Source organism: Octopus bimaculoides, chromosome 6 (genome assembly GCF_001194135.2).
Source record: "Octopus bimaculoides isolate UCB-OBI-ISO-001 chromosome 6, ASM119413v2, whole genome shotgun sequence".
Taxonomy (NCBI): domain Eukaryota; kingdom Metazoa; phylum Mollusca; class Cephalopoda; order Octopoda; family Octopodidae; genus Octopus; species Octopus bimaculoides.
This window is the reverse complement of record NC_068986.1, coordinates 9,182,878-9,187,680: the sequence shown is the minus strand read 5'-3', so window position 1 is coordinate 9,187,680 and position 4,803 is coordinate 9,182,878. Positions and strand designations below refer to the sequence as shown.

At 37.4% G+C, this 4,803-nt stretch overlaps 1 protein-coding gene across 2 annotated transcripts in view; it reads left to right on the top strand.

The window, feature by feature from the left end:
• Positions 1-4,803, top strand: part of LOC106873545 (chromobox protein homolog 1) — a 14,058-nt gene that overhangs the window by 5,488 nt on the left and 3,767 nt on the right. The gene's annotated exons all lie outside the window — the stretch shown is intronic.

Below are 4,803 nucleotides of genomic sequence, written 5' to 3'. Positions count from 1 at the left end.
TGTAAAACGGAATATTTTGGCTGGATTTGACCAGTTTAAATGTTAAGAGTTAGTGTTACAACATTATTCAGTGTTCAATATTTCATGATTATCATTTAACGTCTGTTGTCCATTCTGGCATGGGGGGGGGGGGTTTGACCAAGGCTGCACCAGACTCCAGTCTGAATTGGCATGGTTTCTATGGCTGGATGTCAACCACTCTGAGAGTGTAACGGGCTTTTATGTGCCACTGGCATGGGTGCCTGTTGCATGACTCCAGTATCTGCCCCAACTGATTTCGCTTGGCTTGATGGGTCTTCTTCTCAAGCATGGCATATTGCCAAAAGTCTCATTCATTTGTCATTGCCTCTGAAGCCCAACACTCAAAAGGTGCTTTTTATGTGTCACCAGCATAGGTGCCTTGCCACGACTGGTTTCACTTGGCTTGATGGGTCTTCTCAAGCATAGCATCACCAAAGGTCTCGGTTACTAATCATTGCTTCTGTGAGGCCCAACGTTTGAAGATAATGTCTTAAGTCAAAACCCCATCTTACAAGTAATGAAAGTATCTAAATGAGATTGTAGTTTTAATTTGCGATTCTTAAATGATGTCTTTTGGCTTGCATGACATTTTGTCAAGTGTAAGTAATTTTGGAAGAAGGCCCAATTGTGAAAATCGAAAGATCTAAAGGCCATAATGAAATTGATTCGTACTATTAATTTAAGAAAACCACTGAGAAGAAAGTCCCTTTCGTTTTGTATTAATATATATGGGATAATGAAAGGAAGACATGCAGTGTGGCTTTGGTTTGGTTTCATTCTAAGTTGAAAGTGCCTGGCAAATTATCCTAAAGCTTTTTTTAAAGAAAGTTCTTTGATATAATCCCATTCTCTGAGGACTGAATTTTAACTATGGCGAGCTGTCGGACCGGGATCTTAGGTGCACTGGAATTGGAAATGATAAAAGGGATCTTTTTTTTTTTTTTTTTTAAAGCATTTTTCTTGGATATTTTTCAAGATTTAGAATTTTTTTTTTTTTCTATTTTATCAATGTAAACTAATTTATGATAATGTGGTATGACTAACCGGTTGATGCATATATGAGAATTGTCATGACTTAATGCCTAGGTTATTAGATAAAAAGCATCCTGATGAGATTCATACAAGAGAAAGGCTTCTTGGCAACTTGAGAAACGTCATTTGTTCATCATTATTGTCATGGGTGGTTGGCAAGTGTGGGACGGTTTGACAGCTGAAGACATGGTTTATACGGCTGGATGCCCTTCCTAACACCAACCACTTTACACTGTGTGGACTGGGTGCTTTTTACATGACCCTGGCATCTATGAGCTCAAGACTTGCCTGAGAGTAGGATGTAGAGGACATGCCAATGTATATGGACATCCCTGATTTAACTTAGATGGGTGTATCTTCTCAGGTACAGCAGAAGTGGCCCCAATGTTCAATGATCCTTTTTCACCACTATGACCCTTGTTTTCCTGGGTCTTCTTCAACATGTTCTCTCCACAATTAAAGATTGGCGCTTCTTGATGCAGCTTTTGTCATGTGCATCACATACCTATTTTGTTTGCACACTGCATCTGTTGCCTTGTATACCCAGATTCTCTCTCAAATCACATAAACTCAGTTTGTATGCACACCCTGACATTACCCATCCAAGTGAAGCATGCCAGCTTCACTTCTTTTGAACCATCGCATGTCAATATTGAATTATACAATATTATCGCATATGTAATTGTCTGATACTATTCCCAAAGTGAAAAAGTTTTTTGTTGATACTAGCAAAAACAAAAATGGAGTGATTAATGTCCAGTTTTCAAAGTCTACACACGTTCCAGATATTGATATTTCTTCCTGTTACTCTCTATTGATGTAGTGCCATAATAATGGAAGAAAAGTCTTGTAAAATTGGTTCAAAGTAGGCTCAACAGAAGGTGTTGAATGTTTAGGAGAATGCATTTCAACTGTTCACCTGTAAATTATCAGTTATTTTAAATTGAATGCCTATAAAACAATAAGAAATTGAAGTCATTTTTAGATTTCAGAGCTAATAACAGAAGATAGAAGTGCCATTTCTTTTACTGGTTTCAGTGATTGGACTGCAACCCTGCAAGGGCACTACTCTTTAGGGTTTCATTACCATTTACTGAATTCATAAGTTATGGGACAAAATGTTTTAGCCTGAAAATGCATTCATATATGGCTGCCTTATGTTGTGGTATTATCTTGTCTGAGTTCCATTGTCAGCTTTGGCATAGTTTCTTATGCTTCCTAACGGCTGGCTGCTTTATAGTGTATACTGGCATGAGTGAGGTGACAACTTGTAAGACAACCCTTCAACTGAATTGGGTTTCAGTATTGAAGAATGTGGCTTTCTTTCAAGTGATTGAAAAGTTAAAGTATGATAGTGAAAAGTTGTCTTGATTAACATGTGATATAATTGGAGAGAGAACGGCCGACAGTGAATGTGAAGCCTTCTCTGAATTTGTTTGTCTGCTTTTATATTCATCTCACTGTTGTAGCCTATCATTCTTACTACACGTTGGTTTCTTATTGCATATGGGTAACGTTTTTGGCTTTGATTTTTTCCTTTCTCATTTATCGATAACTTTAAAAACCTAAAATGCATTCTCACATGATTTAAATTTTAAATAAAGATCGGACAATGGCCATATCCCCTTTGTTTATTGATGATGTGCATATTTGACTTAGTAAGAGGTTTCTCTGTAAATCTGTGGTGGATCTTCATCTCAAAACTAATTGTTAACTTTTAAAATCTATTTAAATCTCACCCTGCAAATTATTAGCCAATATTCAGCTGAGATATGTTGTATAAAAGAATTGTGCACTTTATTGAACTTCCAAATTGAGTTTCTCTACACACAACAAGTGCACCATGTTATGAATATTACTGGCATTTTTCAAAACGGTTGAAGAATCTGCAAAATGAAATTAATTAGTCCAGATTGGTCAAAGTGGTTGCAAGGCTGTGTTTGTAGTGATTTTGAGAAATCCAGTTTGTCATTGATAGAATTAGGATAAATTCTATTAATAATACTTCAGCATTCAAATTATTCTGTCGAACAAAATCTTGCATTATCTCATAGCTTAGAGACTTTGTTGATGTAATTGCATATTTTAAGAATAACATTATCAGGAAGGTGTGAAAGGCTGGATCTGGCTGCTTTGAACATAAAACAGGGAGAATAATTGGGCCAGATATGACTGGTTTAAATGCTAAAGGGTTAAGAAAGGTAAATTGTGTGTAGTTAGAAATGGAAGGCAGTTTGTAGATGATAGTAGAATTCATAAAATGGGGGTCAGAAAACTCCCTTCCGAAAGGGGCTGGTTGGACGGGTGAGTGAGTCCAGCATAGATATCTTCAAGCCCAAACATGGTTGAGTTTTTCAAAAGTACATTAGAGGAAGATTAAAAACCCAACCCTGTTCGACAAACTTGTGTCCAGTAAGTGTTTGTGTGTGGCTCTGGTTGGGGCATTTGGTTCATGATCATCAGGTTGTGAGTTCAATTCCCAGCAGCATGTTGTCCTTGATCAAAGTACTTTCACATTGCTCCAGTCCATTCAGCTGGCAAAACTGCTTTGTACTTGTATTTCGAAGAGCCAACCATGTCACATTCTGTGTCCTGCTGAATCTTTCTGAGACCCTTTTTTTTTTTTAAGGGTACATATTTGCCTGTGGAGTGTGTATCCGCATACACATTAATTTCACAAACGGGCTGTTCCATTGGTTGGCTCTACTGGAACCTTACTTGTCATAACCAGAGTACCATTTTGAGTTGTCTGTATGTATAATACTCTCCTACTTAGAGAAAAGGGCTTTTCTGTATTACAAATTAATTGACAAATCCCACTGGTGTTGGTGACATGAAAAAACCCACCCAGTCCACATTGTAAAGTGGTTGGCATTAGGAAAGGCACCCAACCGCAAAAACCATGTCAAGCTAAATAGAGCATGATGCAGCCTCATGGATTAATAGACCTGGTCAATCTGTCCAATCTAGGCCAGCATTGAAAACGGATGTTAAATGACTGAGCATCCAGTCTACACTGATCGAAGGGCATCAAGCTGTAAAAAGTGTGCCAAAACAGACACAGAGCATGTCTAGTGCAGTCTTCTGCCTGGCCAACCCATGCAAGCATTTAGCAAGATGGATGCTAAATAGATAAATGTATGTGTTTGTGTCACCTTGCCTTGACAGTGTATGATAGTTGTGACTGATTGCTACTATCATTCAAGGAGTGTCATTTTCATTCCAATATTCTACAAGAGCATGTCTGGCAATGGGGACGTACTGCCTTGCTTGGAAACGTATATGGGTAGGCAATGGGTGTAAACCGAATCTCAAATAAGAGTGTGCATGTATTGTAGGATTTTAATGCATCAAAGCAATAATAAAGAGCATGAAAAAGACTGCATATGTATATATATATATATATATATATATTTATATAAAGGGCATTATTACAGAAAAATAAAAACGCCACACAGTGGCATTCTCAAAATAACCGCATTTAGTACCCAATGCGAGGAAAAAACAACCAAAAGAAGATTACCAACTCTCTTTTAAATAGACTTAATTGTGTATCGACCGATTTCGCGATTACTAGAATGAATCTAGATTTCGTTCATCAGCACAGTATTGTCCCAAAAATATATATAAATAAACAGAATTCTCACCTCACCAAAAACGAACAACTACGTATCCGACAGAAAAGGGAATGAAGTTTATCTGTATATATCTTCATCAAAGAAGCGGGAAATACTTCCAGGTTGTTTTTGG